Below are 22,525 nucleotides of genomic sequence, written 5' to 3' on the forward strand. Positions count from 1 at the left end.
ACAACTATTTCTAATTATTTGATCAGTTAAAGGAAAATGAAAGGGAGTCTTCATGCTAAAGTTTATAAAAATGTATTTATTTTAAAATGTCTATTTATTAAAAAGTAACAGATGTTACCAGATATCTTTCTTGGAGCTAGTAAGAATTCTTTTTTTTTTAATGAAATGAACATTTATCTGCTGATAAGGGTTACACTTTTAATATTCATACACCATAGCAATAGTATGTCACCTTTTTGAGGGCAAGAGCTTTTCCCTTTTTTTTTTCCCTTTCCTTCTTTCTTTCTAAACTACCCCCTTCCCCCCATGACTGGCATGTACTGCAATGAACAGAGATCTAAAAAATGGATGCTGGATTGAATTGGACTGAATTGGGATATCCTGGGTTCTAACACTGGGGGAATTCTCTGTCCAGGTGAGCTGAGGAAGGTGTTTTTTTTTTCTTTTTTATGATGTTAAGGCAATTTTTAAAAAAAGGAAAATTTATCTACATGTAGGTCAGTTATTTCTTGCTCATGCCTTTACCGAATTACTTGTACTCAGTTCTTTTGGGCTGCCTCAGAGTTGCTCTCAGAAACTCTCTTGGACTTGAAGCTGGATGGGGAGAGTCAGACAGGTGTAAAAGGGGCGGGTACACCCAAATGCTCCGAGTATCCTGCGGGGTGGAACTGGGATGACACAGGTCTCCCCAGCCAGGAGCAGAAGAGGGGGAGGGACCAGGGAGAGGGATGGTATTTCCCCCCTACCCCCACAGAATCCACCCTACGGATGATCGAGTGAGGGGCTGAGTCTACCTCCAATTAGAAGACGGGGAACGAAACGAGGGAGTTTGGTGGTGGGAGGGCCGTATTCGAGCATTTTTTTACAGGGTCTCAGCAGGAAGTGGTTGTTACTCTGCCTAGGTCTGCACGGTCTACGCAGAGAGGGACACAACATGAAAAGGAAACTTTCAGCACAGAAGGCCTTTCGGAGGATCTGGACCCGAGTCTGTGCCCTTCCACGCATTGATTTCCCCCAGTCTTTAGGTACACGTCACCTGTGACGCTCAGGGCCCTTAACCCCTCCGTGCTGGCTCGCTGCCTTCCTGGCTGCTGCTGCTGCTGCTGCTGCTGCTGCTGCTGGCCAGTCGAGGCAGCGGGGGGATTTGATAGGGAGTGAGGATCAATCGTGAACTCCCAGGGAGGCCCGGCCTCTCCCAGTTTAGCCACTATTTCTCCAACTCCGCAAGCGGCGGCAGCATCAACCAGAGTATAATGTATAGTCAGTCCCTGGATTTGCTTTCCAGCCTTCCACAACCCTCTTCCCTCCAAGGAGAGCTGGGTTTAGGCAGACATCGGGGTGTGGGGGGTGGAGCACTGTGTGGGTGTGGGCTGCGGCTCTGGGCTAGGGCTGGGGGTTGTTGATCAATCCCTGGGGGGGGGGGGGGGTCAGGGGTGGAGGGGGTTACGCTAGGCTTTTGCCCAGTCCAGGCTCTGTGCTATGCCTTACTCCTGGAGTGTGTGAGCCCCTGTGTGTATGTATGCGTGTGCGTGTTTACGCGCACGCGCGCGCGTGTAAGTGTGCTCCCTTATGGGTGAGTGTGTGAGTGTGTGTGTGCGTGTGTGTGTGTGTGTGTGTGTGTGTGTATGTGTGTGAGTGTGTCGGTCTACAGGTAGCAGCAGCGGCGGAGGCAGGGAGCTGAAAGCCAGTGGAAGAAGTCCGCTAACTGCAGCAGCAGCAGTGGCAGCGGCAGCAGCAGCAGAAGCAGCGGCACCAGCACCATCACCATCACCACCACTAACACCACTACCAGCAGCAGCAGCAGCAGCAGCCTGGCTCTTGCCTCCTTGCTACCGCTGCCTTTGAGCCGACGACTGCTCACTTTGCCGAAGCTGCCTGCTAGAGCCCGAGTGAGAGCTTCAGCCCGGCAGCCAGCGCTCTCAACTCGCCCACCGCCTCCTCTTGCGTGTGGAAAGCGGTGGCCAGGCTCAAGTGAGGGGGAGAGCTAGGTGGATTGCGAGTTTGGCTTGCCTTGGTTTCGCACCCCCTCCGCCCCAACCCCCGATCTGCTGGGGGAATCCTGTCTCTGGCACCAGGTCTCTTTTCGGATCCCTGGTGCTTGCCAAGTTTTCCACTCCTCCCCTTCGGTTTCCAGTCGCCAGGGACAATCTGGGGTCCTTCCCGGCTCCGGATTTCTATCCAGATCGTGGCTCCCCAGCCCCAGCTCTCTCCTTCCTCAGCTCTCTGTCTATCTGTGTATGCCTATCTGCCTCGATATTTATTGAGCGACAGCACCAACGTCCCCGTACCCCTCGGCATGCCTACGGGCAGCTTTTTCGCCTGGTTTTCTTGGGATCCAGAATGGCTCGGAGCTAATGGAGAACGAGGAGAACAGTGTTAATATCAGGCTTTGGCATTCGTTGTCAAGGGGAAGGGGCCCGAAGAATGGTCTAAGAGGCGGCCCTTTTTCAGCTCCCCGTTAAGCAGCACCAAGTACGAGGTGCTGGGAGGCTGCAGAGCAGGGGCGCACGGGGCTGGTGGAGTGGCAAGGTAAGGCACCCCTTTCCTCCCTCTCCTAGGCACCGATGGTCTCCTTCAGCTGCCTAGAACTTCTTTCCCTCTTGCTCTTTGCCTTCCTTGTCTTTTCCCGTCAGCACTAACCTAGCTCACTCCTCTTTCTTCTCTCCCTCTTTCCTGAGGTTATTAGTGGGGGACATTATGGAAGTGGGGAACAAAATAGAATCCTTTGGAGTTAAAGATGCTTCCCGTTACTTGCAGCCCAGAAAGATTTTTCCCCTCCGTTGCGTTTCCTTATTTAGGGGGTTTCGGAAATGTTTGGGGAAAATATTTTTTTCTTTGCTTTCTGGGTAACTTTATGTTTTAAGCACTTTTCTGTACCTCTCTCTCCCACCTACACACACACACAACACAAACACACACACACACACACACACACAACTGCATTCAAGTTTAATGAATAGGACAGTTTCTTTAAAACGGTAGCTAATTAAACATAGAAGCTTTCCTTTTCCTTTTTTATTTTTTTAAGGCAATAGGGTATGGCTAGGTGGTAGTAAATAAAATTTACTGTAAATACAGCAAATTAATTTCTTTGGAAAGTTATTTAAGAAAGAGTTCTCAGTAATGGAGTTGAATGGAAGGCTTAGAAAAGTAAATAGGACCTCTCTTTTCTTTTTTTTAAGTCTATTATTATTTTGCAAATAAAATTGTTTTTTGAAAAGCAGTTTCTAGTGGCATGTTTTCTGTCCCTGAAGTCATTCCAAGAGGTTAGGGACTTCACCTTCTTATCCACTGACTCACACCTCTACCAGCCCATCTTCCCACCCCCCACTGCCTTTGGTGCTGCTCCATCATCTTTGCCTTGGCAGTTTGCAAATTACATGTTCTTGGTGGTCCCTCATTGGTTTGCCTTGATCCAGCCTTGTTCTCTCTCTCTCTCTCTCTCTCTCTCTCTCTCTCTCTCTCTCTCTCTCTCTCTCTCTCTCTCTCTCTCTCAGTCTGCCTTTGTCTCTGTCTTTTTTATCTATCCCTTTCTATCTCTATGTCTATTTCTGTGTCTCTGTCTCTCTGCCCCCCAGCTGTTTCTCTGAATCTATTAAATTCTTTCCATATCTCAGTTCAATACCTTAACCTTCCTGACTCCCTCCCTATCCTCAAATGATTCTCCTCTACTCATCTCTGCCTCTTTCCCCAATACACACCTTCTGTGAATTGACCCTTTCCTTAGTGCAAGGGAAGAAAAGAGCATTGTATGTCAGTGTGAAAGAGAACAAGCTGCTGAGGAGGAGGAAGAGGAGGAAAAGGTGGAAGAAGAGGAGTATGTTTTAGCATCCTTCCCTGACAAGGAACCAAGAGCTGGTATTTGTCTGATTGAGCAGAGAGGGGCACTGTGTTTATGTGGGAGAAGAGGTGATTAAGTGGGTTAGAATAGAGGGGAGGGAGAGAGAGAGTAGGGGGGAAGAGTCAGTGCCCATGAGCTTGCTGGAGCACCCACCATCTCCTATGTGAGGAGAGCCAGTTATCTATTGCAGATTTTGAGTTCTTTCGGGGGAAGGGGGGGATATAGCCAAGCATTGCTCAGGAAAACCAGACAAGAGAGTCACAAAATAGAGCAATGTGTATTGTGAGAGCAGGGAAAATAAACTGGAGAGATGTTTAGGCTGAGCCGGACTGGGGAAACAATGCAGCTTCCAGAATAAAATTTTCCTCTGCACCACAGCCTACTTCTTGCCTTGTAATAAGCTGCATGCAGCCAGGGCTTGGCATTCTGGTCAATTCTTGTTTCCCTTCTGCTCTCTTGCTCCATCTCCCCTCAATCTGACAGGCAGAAGAAAGTTAGTCTACAACCCTGAACATTTGCTGTGGGAAGGATTCCCATTTCCTCCCCTGCCCAAGGAAAGATTACACTCCCTAGAAGCGTTGTTATGAGCAATGGAGGTATTATTAAGCAATGAATGAGCCTCCTTCGGCACTAGAAGGTAATCCAAACATTTAAAATATTCTGTCCTGGCTCCTGCCTGCCTCAGCAGAACGCCTTGTGGTCTTGTGGGTGATGATGAAAAGGCACCTGCAGTGAATTCAAAATCATTTAGGCTGTGATTTTGAATTGGAAATCATTCATTCGGGATAGGGTGACGTCTTCAGTGTTTTAAAGGTAGAGACTAGAGACGTGCTCCACGGTGTAGGACTCTTATTCTTAAGGCCTTGATGTTCTCCAAACATAATCAACACTTACTTGGCCTTTTAGAGGGCCCCCATCCTCCCTTTGTACTTTCCTGTCATTAATGATCCCCAGGACTTTTGGGAAATAAGCATCCATTTAGCTGTCTGTAGATTGCACTGCATGTTATGGATTTCTAATACTCATTTTTTCTTCTTTTGTATACTAAAAATATAGCAGACTGAATCTCACAAAAATGAAATGAGTTGTCATACTGGGAAACTAAATTATAGCCTCTTACTCTATTTCTCCAAAAAATTAATTGCACTCAATTATTAAAAGCTTCTTAGACATAAAAATGTCATCGATGAAAGGTGTAGGTACATGTGTTTGAGTGTAAAACCTATAAAATGCCTCTGGATTTCAGGCAGGCATTGTAACCCAGTGAACAGAGAGACTATTCAAAAAGTGCTCAGGAGTAAGGGTCATCCAGGTATTTAAAATATTAAATGTTTAAGTATATCAGTGTTAAGTTTACAAAGCCCTTGGCAGAGACCAAATGCAAGTGCACCTATCCAGATGATTGGTTCTGTGATTCATGGGGAAAGTAGAAGGTAATCATCACTCCAGCCTTCTGATTACATGCTTTGATTAAAGGAAGTCAATGTTTTCTCTAAGCCAGCTATCTGTTGTTAGCCTGTTCAATCCTCTTAAACCTAAGCAGGAACTGCAGTCCATCTTTCATCGGTAGTTGGGCTGTAGAAAAAGCTGACAACATTCATGCTCTCTGTGACCTCTCTCCCTTGCCCCATACACTTCCCTCCCCACCCCCCACATTACATGTACTTGATACTTTCTGATAGCTTCTTCCCACCTCGCCACCTTCTATTCCAAGCAGCTGAATTTCCTTTGGGAAATGGTTATTCTTCACTCCAACCCTGCCGAAGAAATTCAGTTGTGTGTTGGAAAAAAAAAAAGCTATCAAAAAGTATCAGGTACATGGGGGAAGGCATAAGTGTAAGGGTATTAAGGAGAGTATTTTTATTTAGGTGTAGCACCTTTAAAAGAAAAAAAAAACTTCTAAAAATCCTTTTCTAACACCTGAGAGTGGTTGCAAAAATAATTCATCTGGACAGGTTTTGGGCAAGGAAGAGCTGTATTTGCCCAGATTCTCCTTAACTTGACTTTTATTAGTTTTAAAAGTAATCAGGAACAGGAGCCAAAGGATATTGTTGGCCATCAGTAGACTTTAGTGTTTTGTTTAAAATGTCCCTCACACTGTGTGCTATTGTTGTTCCACTTAATATTATTGACTATTATTTATTGTAGGGAAGTATCATTACAAATAGCAGCACAATTTTTCATGTGTCTCTGTGGGTTATCTGTGTTGAACAAAATATAATGATGAAGAGAAAATAAATTTTCAACAAAACCAAACCATGCTGACTCAATGAGGAGTTTGTTCTCTCTGAATATTTATTCCTTGAGTGATGATGAATCATGAAATGTAGCCATTACTTTGGGAGTTTTCATGTTGCTACCATTTTGACAATATTTTAGGACACTTGGAATTAACCCAAGAGATGTCATTCGGAGTTACAATTTTTCTGTTCAATTCAACACGAATTTTAAATGACTCTTATGTGCTCTACCTTGGAAAAGGAAATGGTCTTTAGCCTTAAGAAGCTTCCATTCTGTTGTACTCAAGTTGAACAATTTCTAAGTTCAGTGCAATTTTGCTTCGATTCTGCTTGGTGCCTTAATAAAAAAAAAAAAAAGGTTAAGTGTCTTGCCCATGGTTTCAGAATGAGTATGTCTAAAGTGTGATTTGAACCCAGGGGTTACTGACTTCAAAAGGGACCACCACTCAGTGGTGCCACTCTGGCTGTTTTCTTGATCAAAAATAAGTAAAATTCTTTTGTCAACTTCCACTATGGAAGACACTATGGCATCGTAATAGATATAATTCTAGTCCAGGACTCCAAGAAGACCCCAGTTCAGAGTTATGCCTCTGTCACTTACTTGTGGAGTAGCCATGGGGCATCATTTAATTTTGATGAGCCTCAATTATTTCATCCATAAAACTTCCTAGCCTTATTGTGGGACTCAAATTAGATAATGTTTGCAAAGTCCATAATCAATTTTAAATGACTATTAAAAAGGCCATTATTCCTTTTCCTTATATATCTTCAAAGGGGAGTACGACTGGCCAATGATACACTATTCTAAGTAGTTGGGGCAGTTATTATTGGTCAAGCCTTCGGTCTCATGGCATTGTTTGCCACCCAATTTCACAGAATATTCTAGGCTAATTACCAAACTCTCTGGCTCTCAGAAAGCTTGATACCACTTTCTTCTTAGTCTGGCCCTTTTCTGGGTTATGAACTTATCCAAAGAGATCATACACAATCATCCTAAAGGATTCTGTTCCTCATTTAGTGCCAATTGTATTTCAATTTGTGTTATTCACAAAAACATAATGTATACCTCTCTTTAATCACATTTGAAAGGAATAAAAATCCAATCCATCAAAATAACCTGAAGAGATATGTCCTACCAGTCTATAAATCTTTTCCTCATCTGGCACTCACTTCTCTTGGTGGTAAGTAAACCAAAAATTGAAAACTGTTTTTCCTCCCAATCTATTACTATAGGGAGCTAGCAGCTAACTACCCTTGGGACTTTTTCACTTATGAAAAATTTCCTCAAGGGTTGATATCTCAGAGAGGAAGATGACTTGAGATCTCAAGGTCCTTTCAGTTGGTCTCAGAGCTCCATCTTCTAAGTCAACCTTTATTATCTATGGAATTTGTAAATTATATTAATTCGCTGTTTGCCTCAAGGTCTAGCTTATGCTCAAAGAATCTTTTGCCTTTCTATTAATGTCTTTATCATAAGAAAATGGGAGGGGGAATAAAAAAGTAGGCTGTTTCCATGCTAATTTATTTTTATCACTATTCATCACACCCAAATTTTATTGTCCTTTTCATCTGATGACCTCAAATCAGGTCCATATTACTTTCTTTGCATAACTCTTTGTTCACTTGAACATTTGGTTAAGTCAAGAATTCAAGGATTTGTTAAGCATTTGCTTGTGATATTGATTGTTCTAAGTATTAGGAGACAACAAAGCAAAAACAGTTCATGCACTCAAGTAGTTTACAATCTAATAGGGGAGACAAGAGGCAAACAAATCTTTATAAAGACATATAGAGAATAAATTGGAGATAAACCCAAATTGAAATCATTAGCATTAAGAAAGATCAGGAAAGGCTTCTTATAAAAGTTGAGATTTTAATTGAGGCTTGAAAGAAGCTAAGAGGTGACTACAAGAAGGGGGAGAATTCCAGAGAATTCCAATAGACTCATTCCCTTTTCAATTCTAATCAGGACCACCCTTCATTTAGGAACCCATCAAGGAAAAATTTGGCAGGGTGAGAGCAAATGTTAAGTCCCCACCATCATGCTTATTATTACTATTATTATTGCTGTTATTATAAGTGATTATGTAAAATTGGAACTTTGCTATTTGAAACATAATTCAGGTCTTAGCCATCTCCTCTTACATGACACCCACCCTTACCTTCTCTGTACTTTGGATCAGAGACAGCATCATATACCAGAAACAGCATTGGATTTTGAGTCAAAGGACTTGGGGTTCAGATCTTGGTCTTGCTACTATTACTATTGTGACTCTGGGCAAGTTCTAGACTTTGGGTTTCAGCTTTCTTCAGCTATAAACTGAGAATGTTGAAATCTTTTGATCTCTAAAATCCCTTCTTTATGCCTATGATACTGTTTTATTATGTTCTCAAAAGCTTACATATATTCATTTGAGAAATCTTATTAATAGAAGGAATAAAAATTGCTGATGCAAAAACTATTATCATTCCATTAAAGTAGTTTCTATTTAAGAAGCCATAGCATTGGTTTGATATGTATGACCTGTCATAATATAGTAGAAGGAAGAGTAGATTTAGAGTCAAATGATGCTGAGTTGAAGCCTATTTTTGCTCCTGAAAATCTACATGATCTTATCAAGATCCTGTCTTATATTTTCTCTCATTTTTGCTTTTCTTGGTGGTTATTTTGGCCAGTCAATAAAGATTTGTTAAACCTCTACTATGTGCCAGGTAAACTGTAGGGATATAGAAAAAGGGAAAAAAAGGCAATCCCTGCCCTCAAAGAGCTTACAGTTTACTGAGAAAAACAATAAAATGTAAATAAGCTAAACACAGAATAAATAAATAATCAACACAGAGAAGGTATGAGAAGAAGAGGACTGGGAAAGGCTTCCTGTAGAATGTAGGATTTTAGCGGTTATGGTGAAGGAAACCATGGAAGCCAAGAGATAGAGATGAAGAGGGAGAGTATTTCAGGAATGGAAGACAGCCATTGAAAACGCTTCATCTCAGGAGAAGGACTGCATTCTTTGAGGACCAGAAAAGAGGCCAGTGTCATGAAATCTCAGAGTAAGTGGGAGCAGGTAAGGTGCAGATAATCGGAAAGAAAGAAACGAGGTAAATCATAAAGAAAGGGCCTTGGACACCAAATAGTGAACTTTATATTTGATCATTCCCATGAGGATTTGGGAAGGGTAGCATAATATATTTAGAACTATAGGATCCAGCTTTATCTCCTGGTTTTGCCACATGCTAGCTGTATAACTTTGTGCTAGTCATTTATCTCCTTGGGCCTCAGTTTCTTAAGCTGTTAAATGGAATGACTGGGGATGCAGAGTATTTTAAAGGATGTTGAGATGATTTTATCTAATTTTGCTATATAGAAGGGGCCACTGAGGATCAGAAGTAGAAAAATGACTTGCCTTACGCCACAGAGTTAGAAATGGAGAGTAGAGAGATTTGAACTCTTCAAATGCAACATCGTTTCCTTTGCCCCATGTTGCTTCATTTAGGCTACAGTAATGAAACCTGTGTGCTTATTTGTTACACTGGTTATCATCACCAAGGAGGGATCCCAGTATTGGCACCAGTATGACTATAAATGAAGCTTCATTGCCAAGGAAAATGACATTTCATAATTCCACATGGCATAACAATTGGAAGATCATCTTGATGGTCCATGGTAACATGAGCTTTTTTTAACCTGGTGATAAGAATTTCTCTATAATTAGAGAAATGATCTTTATAGTTCCTGTGAATCAATCAATTTGGATTCACTGAATGCCTGGTTCTGTTGGGGATATGAAAGACACAAGATCGGATCATTGGTGTAACAAACCTTGGAAGTTTTTTGTCCTTTTCTCAAGGTATCTACCATTTAGAGAATGATTTAAAGTTTACAAAGCATTTCACATACATTCATCTTATTTTAGCTTCATCAGTGCCCTGCAAAGTATATATTGAAGATATGATTACATCAAACGGGTTAGGGGTCCACATCTTTATTGATAATTTGCATAAAGGCATTAATTATACCCTTGAAGAATATAAAGGCACCACAAATCTCAGAGGCATATTGAACACACTGGATAACAGAGAGAGGACCTGGAGGAATGTGAAAGGTATGAATAGTGGACAAAAGCAAATAAGATAAAACTTAATGGGGATAAAAAACAAGGTCCTACACGTGAGTTCCAAAATCCAGCTTCCCTCATAGAAAATGAGGTGTGAACAGAGAGCAATTCATCTGCAACAGGTATGGGCACTTGAATACTATGAGCTTCATCAGCAGAGCCATATGAAAGCAAAGCAATATAAAACCTAATGTGATCTGAAATATCACAGGCTAGGGAGATGATATTTCCCATATACTGACAACATTTGTAAAAAGTGCATGTAGAACACATTTTTAAGTTTAATTTGCATTACTAATATTTTCTCTATTAATTTCTTTAGACAATCAACACATTAATTAATCAAACCCAGATTTGGAGTGTTGCTTATTCCTAAATTATAAATACTCACAATAAAATTTTACTAATTTATCTCTCTTAAGCTGGTATGAGCTGGCTCCAGGATGACATCTGAGGTTTCTTCCAGCATTTATTCTGTGATTAAGATGTGGAGAAAAAGCTAGCGATGGACACTTCAAGATAACACATAGAACTGAGTGGAATCTTGAAACTCTCTACTTCTAGTCACAAAACCTGGGTTTGAGCCATATATAACTACCTTTTATTAGTGCCCTGAGCCTGGACAATTCTCTTTGGAAAGCCTTTGGGCCTTCATTTTCTCATCAATAAAACAAGGGAGCCAAATGAGATTATCTCTAAATCTTTTCCAAGTGTAATGGTAGATTAAGTTACTATTAAATTTCTTGTTGCCATCTTGAGTGAGAATGGGGAGATCAAAGACCTTGGGAGTGGGTAGGTGTCATTCTCTGTAATGAAAATGCTCATTGGCCTTAAAGGATTGTATTTGCCACTCAACTCTTATTCCCTTTTAATGCCACATCTCAGACTTATCTCCCTCCTCAGCCCCTATATTCATAAACCATTCTTCAAACCAACAGACACACACATACACACACACACACACACACAGAGCTCTGGGATAAAACATGATTAAAATGTTTACATTTTGCTTTTGCTTTCCATATTGGAGATCCTAGGTCTGCCAGGTTTCATTTTTCTCCCACCTTTGCTTCTAACTAACTCTCTAGACTTTGCCCACATGAACCCACTAAGGTGCCTTCTTGCCCCCATGTTAGCTTCCTTTTGTGTGTTGTCTTTCTCCATTAGAATATAATATCCTTGATAATAAGGAAAAATTCTTATAGAAGAATATTCATAGCTGCACTCTTTGTGGTGGCAAAACATTGGAAAATGAGGGAGGGGATGCCCTTCAATTGGGGAATGGCTGAACACACTGTGGTATCTGATGGTGATGTAATGCTAGTGTGCTGTAAGGAGTAATGATCTGGTGGCTTTTTATATGAACTGGGAAAACCTCAATGAACTGATGCAAAGTGAAATGAGCAGAACCAGAAGAGCATTGTACACAGAAAGTAAAACATTGTGGAACAATCTAATGTAATGGACTTTGCTACTAGTAGCAGTGCAACAATCCAGGACATTCCTGAAGGACTTATGGAATGTTAACCAGATTTCAAGAAAGAGCTATAGGAATGGAAAGGCAAAAGGAAAACAGGAGATCACTTATCACATGTATATATGGGGATGTGATTTGGAGTTTAGACTTTAAAAAATTGGTCTATAGCAAAAATGAATAATATGGAAATAAGTATCAAGTGAGAACATTTGTACAACCAGTGAAATTGCTTGTTGGTTCTGGGAGTGGGAAGGGAAGAAAGAAGGGGAAGAAAATAATCATGTAAATATGGAAAAAATATTTTAAAATTAAAATTAAATGGGAAATTCACAAAAAAGGATATAATCTCCTTGAAGACAAAGACTCTCTCTCTCCCTTCCTCGCTTCCCCCTCTCTCCCATATTCATATCCTTAGTCCTTAGCATCTTGCCTTATTTGTAGTAAATGCTTAATAAATTTTCTTTTCTTGTCTGCTCTTTATTACTAGAGTAGAATATATCTTTAACACAGAAAGGCTGAGTATTTAAGAAAGAAAGAGATAGAACTGGGTGTAAAGTCTCAAGACTTTAGGAATCTTGTCACAAACTGTATAGGGGCAAACAGTACAAATTTTGTGTTCATTTGAAAGGGTGGGAGAGAAATCACAAGAATAAAGATTTAGAATTACTGAATAGGGACTTTGGAGGCCATGGAGTCTAACTTCCTCCTTGCGCAAATGAGGAAACTGAGACTGACTGAGGTTAACCTTAGCATGGTACCTAACACAATTGGCATTTGATAAATACTTGTTGGTTTATTGTCCAGGGACATAGAGCTAATAGATATCTGAGGAAGAATTTAAATTAATATCTTTCTGACAAATTGTGTGTGTGTGTGTTAAGGGAGTGGAGTGGGAGTGGTGGATGATCTGGTGAAGGAAGAGCTTAATCTAGTTGTGAATTTGGAAACTTCTAAGGGACTGACCTCTATTTTTTAAATCAGCTAAAGGATTGCTTAGCACAATGTGTGGCACATAGTAGACACTTAATAAATGTTTATTAAATTGAATTCAATTTCAAGTGCTGGTAGGGACCTCTAAATTTGGCACATGGGGCCAAAACCCCAGTCACCTGTCCTAGTTACATATCTGTTAGGGAAGGAAAATGCAGTTGTTCTTTTTAAGTGACATCCTTAGACTGTTCCTTACAAAATAAAATTGAGAGCAATTCTGTGGTTGGGCCAGTCTGTCATCAATCCTTGTGGTAATAAGTTGACAATTTTTGTAGTGAAATTCCATAGACAAAAGGGTTTCTTCCTGTGTTGTATCTGATAATTGTGTCTGCTATTGAACAGTTAGAAAACAGAAATATTATTTTTGATGAATAATGAACTCTCTAGACATGTGACATTATGTTTTTCAACTGTTTGTGGTCCCCCATGAAGAGACCCCCAAATAGTATATTTCAGGTTATTATTTTAACAAATGAATTCACTTCATGAGCAAACAAAAGTTCCCATAAAATAACAATAAAAATCTCCTTTTTAAAGTGAATTCCCCTAGATTCCTTAAAAGTGTCTTCCACCTATAAAATTATATCATCCTATTATTAAGCTTAAAAGGAATCTTTTTTAATTCATTCAAAGATAAAGTATATTGGGTTTAGTAAATATTATAGATTTAGTAAATATATTGGGTTTTATATTGAGTATCATAGCTCTAGGGCATCTAATCCAACCCCATCAATTTAGCAATGATTTACCTGTGTCCCAGTGAATTGCTCAGTGTCATTCAAGAAGGGTGAGCAGAGATGGGATGGAAAATTCAACATCTTTCGATTCCAGAACCAGTGCAACTCTGCTGCCCAATTCATAAGATCATCTAATTTCTGTGGCCCCCAGTCTCCTCTCCAGCAGAAAGAGCTTCTTTCAAAAGACTTGTAAATATCATAGGTCTCTTCTACTTTAACAAATAAACAAATAAATAAAAAGTGAGTGAGTAACCATTTCCAGAAACTTTCTGCTATGTATCTTCAATATAAAACCTCAACCTACCTTTTCAGTACTCCTAGATATATTGATATCATAAAATCTCTCATGATTCAGAGGAACAGCTTCCTGCAGGGACTAATCTCTCTTCTCGCACCCAGTTGTTTCTGATTGTCTGCAATCAAGGAAGTGGGAAAAGGAAACATTTAAAGTGACATTGATTTTTCTTTCTCTTATATTTGCTTGAAAGCACTGAATTACATGTTGGTGTTTAAAGCCCTTCATAGCTCATTCCAGGTTTATTATAGAGTAGCAGAGGCTCTAGGTCATTCTCCCAAACCCTATTTCTATTACCAGTCTAAACTCCCAGAGGATAGCAGGCTATTCCTTTCCTTAGAATTTAGGTGTAATTCTAAAGTTATTTTTTAAAAAATTACTGTCACTCATGAGCCCCCACTGGTGTTCTCCCCATTGATTATCCAGTTGCTATTGAATAGTCAGTCCTAGATAATTAGCTTTTCATTAGAGATGTTTGTGCATATAGTGTCCCATGAATCCATAAAGACTCCAGGAAAAGTGAACTTAAGTTTAGAGAGAATGTGGCAAAGGGAAAACTCCAGTCTTGGTTGGATCTTAGAATTCCTTTCCATCTCTCTTACACAGAGATATGAGTAGTTCCATGCCGGACTCAAAAGGTCAAGATCCTAGTAGAGTCCTGAGGAGAGTACTCCTCTCAACACATCTACTTTGTCCTCTCTCCATCTTTTTGATGACACAATCCATGGGACTGGGAAGAAGAATGTGACATTTCTATCCTATCCCAGGCTCCCTCCTCCCACCCCTACCCCACCATATTTCTGATAAAGTTTCCAGGAATATGCTTTTTCCAAATACTCCTACAGCAGGTGCTGAAATATTCCAGTGGAATGTCCTACTCTGATATACCTGGGATCATAGTCTTTTAACCAATATTAATCCATTTTTGTTGAGTGCCTTCATCCAAAGCCTCAAAACACTTTATTCCTTCCCAACTTGCTCAGTTATGTTGTTCATGCATAGTGTATGCCTTTCATTGGTTGATTCAATAGAGGTATCCAGATAGTGTTCATTTTTATTTTCTCCCTTTGAATCTGGAAATCAAAGAGGTGTTCTTACCCCAAAATTCTTTCAAGGTAGAGAGGGGTCTTATATAGATTGTTTCTGGAGTGTGCAGCATATTCTTCCTCTCCAACACATCATTCCCCTCCATTAAGGCTGATTCAGCTAAACTGATCTTTCTATTCCTCACAGAAGACATTTTATCTCCCATCTTCTTTCCTTTGTACCTCATATTGTTAAAATTCACCCCCCTTCACTTAGCCTCTTAGAGTCCTTATAGATTCAGTTTAAGCACCACAATATGAGGACTTTTCATTTCGTTCAAGCTGTTAGAGAAGTCTCTGTTGCTTTGCATTTATTTTGGGTATATTTTGTGTGCTTCTTCATGTATGTATTGTTTCCTACAAAAGAATATAATCTCCGTGAGGGCAACAACCACATGAATATTGTCTTTGTATCCTCAGTGCTTATGCCTGGCCCAAAGTAGTCTCTTGATAAATGCTTATTAATTAATTGGCAATTCCATTTTTCTCATTATGTAGTATATAGTATAATTACCCTCTTCCCCATTTCCTGGACGTCCTCTTCACATCTTGCCACCATGTTTTCTTTCATTCATGTCAGACTATCCCTTGTACTTTGTCCTCCAACATATACACAATGGGGAAGTTCTTTTACCTTTGCCCAGTTTAATTTGCTCTTGGCACAGTTTCATCAACTTAAATCTTTGCTCCTGTGTGGGTTTCATTTTTATCATCTATGAAATGGACTTGGGGAGTGACTGGATGACTCTTAAACCCAACTCCAATGCCCTATGATCCCTTCAGGCCTGTAATTTAAAAAAAAAAGGAGTCACTTATGCCCTTTGTTGGCCAATCTCTTATGATTCTTTAAGCAATTACTGTATTCTCCAAACCAGAAAATGGGACACATGGTCTTTGAAGGGATATTTTGGGGGTAGAGTAGGGTAAAGCCTCACTAAAAAGTATATTTTGTTTTCTCAAAATACTTTGTCCTGGAAAATCTGTATGATTGTCCTTAGCTTGGTCAACCATATTAATAACAACTGTTAATGTATATCTCCAGAACTCCAATGATTTTCTGCTTATGGAGCATGCACATAGAGCACCAGATAGTAGATAGATTGCTTGACTTTGAATTCAAATCATACCTTAGATAATTTCTAAGTAATTCACCTACTCTGTGAACTTTGCTCAGTCTTCCTATCTTGAAAATGAAAACAATAGGGATAGCTACTTTCTAAGACAGTTGTGAAGATCAGTTGAAAGAACATATGAGGGGGTAGCTAGGTGGCTCAGTAGATTGAAAGTCAGGCTGAAGGTCCTGGGTTCAAATCTGTTCTCAGACACTTCCTAGCTATGTGACCCTGGAAAAGTCACTTAACCTCCATTGCCTAGCCCTTACTGCTCTTCACCTTGGAATTAATGCACAGTATTTTTTAAGATGGAAAGTCAAGCTTTAAAAAGAACATATGAAAAGTTCTTTGCAAATGTTGAGGTATTCTATCATTGTTATTTATTCTAATTGTTGCTTTTATCATTACTTTTATTATCTCATCAAGCTATGTATTCCCACCTCTGGTGCAGATCCATAGCTTACCAATGCTTATTCTTCACTTACAACTTTCATCTATGTCCTCCCACATGTTTGTCACAGGAGGTCCTTCCAACAAGTCTTCACATTCTTTTGATATCATGACAATACCAGTGAAACACATAGTCTGTATATTGATTATCTTCACTCGTGATGTAATAAACTTGCCCCTTTTTTAAACATCCATGAATGAATGAATTAAAAAGGCATCTATTTGAGACCAGCAATGTGCTACAAGTTGGGAATATACATGCATCTCTCTTATGACATCCTGGAAAGCACATCTGCAGAACTATTTCTTTTTAATGTATTACAGCACATTGACACCTGCAGGGTGACTCTTTGTTGACAATTGGGTGATCCCCAATTTCTCCTTGGCCCTTTGGAGAATCTTCTATTTCAATTTTTTTTTTTTTGCAGATGAAAAGAGTAGCATGGTGTTAGAATCTAAGAAGGGAAATATCACAGGGAACTTATTAAAAAAGGGTTCCAGAGAAGATACAATTAGGACTCCTTTATCTGATAGAAATTTTGAATCTCCTTTGGCATTGAAAATATACTTAAAAATGAAACATGCTATACATATAATCATATATATGACATATTCATATATATGAAGTATGATTATGGTTTGCTAAAAAGACAAAATTAAACTAAAATTACATAGTAAAATGATTATAATATACACAAAAATAGGTATTTATTTTGGAAGGGCTATTTTAATTTTGCATCTTTTGGGATGAATTAGTGGTAAGGATATTGATGATTATGTTTCTAGACAGTCAGGAGAAAATGGATGTAGCAACTTCCATTTTTTACTATTATTATTCCTTCTTTTCACCCAAATCAACCCTCACTGATGACTCCAATTTCTGTTAACAATATCATCACCTTTGGCTTCTTACTAGAGCATCATATCCAATCAGTCATCAAGTAATGTGAATTCTTCCTTCACATCATTTGTTAAAATTCACTTTCTCCTCATTTCTCTTGCAATCTCCCTAATTCAGGTCCTTATCACCTCACTTGGATTTCTTCAACAGCCTCTTTTCCAAGCCTCTTCTCTCCCAACTGTCATCTATCCTATGCACTGCAACCAGACTAATCATCCTAAATCATTGGTTTCATCATGCTACTTCCCTGATCAAAATCCTTCTGAAGTTCCCTTGCCTGAAGTATAAAATCTTAACTCCTTTGTTGACATTCAAGTTCCTTTACAATCAATCTCCTACGACTTTTCTAGTCATTTCCAACTAGTTATTTTCTGATCTATTTACTGACACTCTGAATTCTTTGATTCTATAATCATGATTTATGCTTTCCAGACTCCAGGCTTTGGCTATGCAGTTCCTCCCTTCCTTTAATATCCCTTGCTTATTCTTCTACTTATCTCAATCTCACCTTTGAGACCCAACTCAGATCCCCCTCTGTGAAAACTTGCTATATCATTCTAACACTATGTCCTCCCTATCCCTCCTTTTAATTCTTTTACCTCTTGTGTGGGCCATATGGACTTGCCAATGGGTACATATGTGTGTATAAACATGTGATGTATATATGCACATATAATGTATGCCAGTCCACAATGCATATAGCATACAAAAATTTATAGCATATATATGTATACATATATATTACATGTATGTGTGTGGTTATGTATGTATATCTATTATCCATTTATATATATTCATATACACATATGTAATTACTATTAACCTTGTAATACTCTGGAACAATTTATTTGGTTATTTTACTGATTTGTCTATCTTTTGTTATTTCTATTTTCTCTCTTTTTTCTCAAATTGGATGATAAATTCTTTGAAATGAGTTCTTATATTTGACACATTATATTCCCCATACAACATGATAAATTAATTTAATCCAACACATCTTCTATTCAATATCTACTATGTGCAAGGCACTGAGTAGGGTCTTGAAGATATATAGAAAGAACCAAAAAGAATTCTTCATCCTCAAGAAGATTGCATTCTATTGGAGAGGGTGGAAGAAATCAATACATGAAAAGAGTTTACATCCCCCTTAGCACCTAGTGCAATGCCTTGTATTTAGTAGAATCTGATGCTCATTAAATCAGAATTTATTTGATTTGAAAGATTTAGTGTTTATCCCTCATGTACATGAAGCACTTTAAGTTTTCCAAAACTCTTTACAACCATGTTGTAACTTTATAGTTCAATCATGTCATCAATCAATGTCATCATCCTGCTTTTACAGATAAGAGAACTGAGGTTAAACAACTACATATACAGTTATTATGCAGTTGACATGTACAATTATATTATAGAGCTGTTAAATATTGTTGTTACATAGTTTTATGTAGATATATATCTGGACATATATATTTATTATATCTTGTTGACACATGTATATGTGGTACATCATACATGTGTAGATGAACATATATGCATATACATGCATACAAATGTACTTCCATTTTATATATATATATATATAATTTCAATCCTTCCATATATATGACTTTTTAAGTTTCAATTCACATGGCACTATGTCTCTGCCTTTCTTGTTTACCCCATACCTTTATATATGTATATGTTTTATATAACACACACATATATAAATACGTATATACATATATATTATATATATGTGTGTGTGTGTATATATACATATAATGAAAGTGTGTGCTGGAGCCAGAAAATGAATTCAGTATTAGAAAAAAAGTGGAATATAGGAAAGAGTTCTGGGTTTGGGTACAAAGGACGTGTTGTATTCTAATCTTGATTCTAATTTTTAGTGTTTTTGTAATATTATATAAATCATTTAACCTCTCTCTACCTCATTTTCCCTATCTGTCAAATAAACATGTTGAATTATATAACCTATAAAATCCATTCTAGTTCTAAAAATATGATTCCAGGTCTTCTGTCTTAGAGAGCAGAGATGAAATGACTATTACATAATGTTATCCTTAAAATTTATATGTGAATTTTTGTTGGATTCAAATAAACTTGAAAAATATCTGTAAACTTTTTTATATTCTTATTGTATTGTACATGATATCACTGCTCACAAAGAGAAAATAACTAATTAAAGGAAATAACTTCTGAGAGACAAAATAAGCCTTTTGGATTTTTTAAACATTGATCCTTCTTTAGTGACTGTCGTGATCCTGGCTACTTCGGGTTCCAGCTATATGTGTTTAGTATCCAACTTCAAGTCCAATTTTTTTTTGAGGGGGATGGTTTATTTGAACAAATTCAGGACTGATGGCTATAAAATTATTTTGAATTTGAATTGCTTCTTAAGCTCAATCCTTTGGTGGTAAGTCTTTTAAAAGCATAATATGGTAGTGAAAATTAAAAAAAAGTTCTTTAAACATTCTGGACAGAGGAAATACCTATTGTTGTTTTTGGCAAGAGATCCGAAATGCACTCATATATGGATTTTAAGTATTTCATCTCTTATTCAAAACATGGAGGTTGATTGAAATAATCAAAAGTAAATTTGTTTTCTAAATCGTTAATTAAATTTTAATAGCAGCTCAGATACTGCTGCTGGTATCCATGAAATGGATAATAACACAGCAACACTTCCAGCCTTTTTTGACATTGGTTCTCTATTAAAGCTTGAATCAGCTTCTATGGGAGTTTATTGCTAGTATTATAACTCCGTACTAGCAGCAGTGGTGTGGCATGTTATAGATTCCTTTAATCTTAAGTAGCTCTAGAGGTGCTGAAATTATTCTTCCCTTTATGAGTGCAGAGACCATAGAGGAAGAAAAAAGGATTGGAGGAGGGCGAGTGTGTAACTGGAGAAATAAGAACTGGAAATAAACATTCATGAATAATGACCAGGTATTCTTATATCTTATCAAAGTGTTCTACACTTGGTTCTCACACAAAGATCTGTCTGGGATCAGAATGGAGACTCAAGAATAGAAAGCAGCACCTTGGACAGGAACCAAGCCTCTAGAACTAGGACTGGGGACCTCTGCATTTCCAGGTTCCCCACTAGGGTTTTGAATATTCACTGTATCAACCCACACTCTCTTCCCCAGAGAACATTCTTTTGTTTTTAATAGGCCCTGTGGGTGCAGAGATGATTACAAAAGTGAAGAAGGTGGGGAGGGGGAGGGGACAATGTGCAGCTGTGTATGAAACAATGCTGACTCTGTCTTTTACTCCCTGATGGATAATTTTTGATGGGGTGTGTGTGTGGGGGGGAAGATGTGTAAGTCATTGGCCACTTAGAAGAGTTAAGAAAGACCAGAAAACCCTACATTCAAAAACTGCTCACCTAAAAATTTCACCAAGTAGAGACCCATTGGAGTAGCTACTGAGAAGGTTCAATTATTGACCATTCACGCTCCTCTATCATCTGCTTTGATGAGATTTGATCCAACAAATATTTATGAAGTGGTACTGTATGTGAGGTTCTGTGTTCAATGCTGGAATTAAAAAGAAAAAAATGGTGCAGCTACTCCTTTCATGAAGTTTCTGTTCTCCTCAATGAGAGAGTATAATACAGAACCAGTCAAGTAAATAACAAGGGAGAGCAATGATGGGCCAAGGAAAGACTTAGAAAAAGTTCTTTTCAAAAAAGTTGAGGAACAGGAGAATATTTTTAGATGAGATAAGCAGGGAAGGCTTCACAGAGAGAGTGGCAGGTGGATTGAAACTTAAAAGGAACATAAGAACTCTGAAACATATATGAAAGAATGAAGAGGGAATGAATCCCATGCAAGGAAGTGAGGTAATAACTTAGTTTGCATCTAGCAAGAGAATATATGGTATGTCTACCAACCAAGGGGTAGACACAAAAAGTCTAATTTGGTTAAATTGTCTAATGGATTAAAAAAGAAAGTAATTAGAAATTTAGACTGGAAAAAACCAATTGGAATCACATTTGTAGAAATATTTATGTAACATGATAATGAATTTTTATTTTATCTCAGAGTAAATAGATAGCCACTGATAGCTTTTGAATAGGGGATTCTTTCAACTCTTTTCTCTCAATATTTATAATTGGGTATTCTGGCAAGCAGCTGACTCTGGGTTATGGAGAGTCTGAGTAAAGTTCTGATAGATTCTACCAAGCTGGAAATCTTCAAGTATGGCCTGGACAAGTAGTTGTTTGCCTGTTATTGGGCTTAGGGGCCAACCCAGTTTTGTCCAAAGAAGTTGAATATCATATTGGGCAAAGGGTGATATAAGTTGATTCCCCTACTTTTGCTGACTTCTTGAGTACATCTTACTGTAGATCACTGAGAAGTATCTCCTCTATCAATATACAAGGGCAAGGTGTTCAGGAAAGGAACTCAGCACTAGAATTCTTGGCAAGAACCAAGATGGAGCACATACAATTCCAATATAAGCTTCAAAGGAACCAGCAGATATGATGCTGTTAAAAGACAACTCTCAAATTGAACCAAAAATCAGGCAAGAAAGGTCAGGTCAACAGAGAGAGGCTGACATTCTCTGATATATTCTTTAGATTAATTGGATCCTTTTTGCAAAATGATTTGGTGATGGTTCAAGAGGAAGCTGTAGAATATCAGGATACAGAGATATGATATATTAGATAAAAGAGAGAGAGAGAGAAAGCAGCACCAAGGGAAGAAGGATGAAAGATGAAGGAAGACAAATGCTGTATTGTACTCCATTAATCCATAATCCATGAACAAGCCTTTGGCACTTTACTAAACATTGGAGGTGCAAAGATAAAACTAATGGTCTCTCCTTTTTTAGGGTTTATATTCTAATGGGAGAAATCATGTGGTTATGTATATGTCTAATATACAAAATGAATTCGAGGTAATGTGGGGAGGGAAGGAGGGCACTAGCAGTTGGGGGCAAGGGTGGGCAGAGACCTCTTAAGATTTAGCTACATCTAATTCCAATATTCACATTCTAGACTCAAAGAGTAACCAGTATTTTACTGTATCACCACTCCCATCCGGAAATCTGTCTCTCTACTCAATAAATGGCTAATGTCTTCTTTTCCCTGGAGCTTTTTGAAGCCAGTTTTCAGTGTTCTACATTATTGCCTTGGGTAGTTCACAGAATGCCAGGATTGCCTTTCTATTACTTTTGCATGGAAGGAAGGATAAGCATTTTGAAAATGGGGAAATTGGCAGCTTTAAAAAAATCCAAGGCCTGTATCAGCATTAGAATAGGAAAACATTTGAGTCACA

At 38.5% G+C, this 22,525-nt stretch overlaps 1 protein-coding gene across 6 annotated transcripts in view; it reads left to right on the top strand.

Moving 5' to 3' along the window:
* The first annotated feature begins 1,459 nt into the window (after positions 1 to 1,459).
* NLGN1 (neuroligin 1) overlaps positions 1,460 to 22,525 on the top strand; it is a 1,017,320-nt gene continuing 996,254 nt past the window's right edge. For all 6 annotated transcript variants that reach the window (XM_056806783.1, XM_056806784.1, XM_007501938.3 and 3 more), the window contains exon 1: positions 1,460 to 2,529. The gene's annotated coding sequence lies outside the window, so the exon portion shown is untranslated. The remainder of the gene's footprint in view (positions 2,530 to 22,525) is intronic.

The sequence above is a fragment of the Monodelphis domestica genome, chromosome 8 (genome assembly GCF_027887165.1).
Source record: "Monodelphis domestica isolate mMonDom1 chromosome 8, mMonDom1.pri, whole genome shotgun sequence".
In the NCBI taxonomy this organism is placed as follows: Eukaryota; Metazoa; Chordata; class Mammalia; order Didelphimorphia; family Didelphidae; genus Monodelphis; species Monodelphis domestica.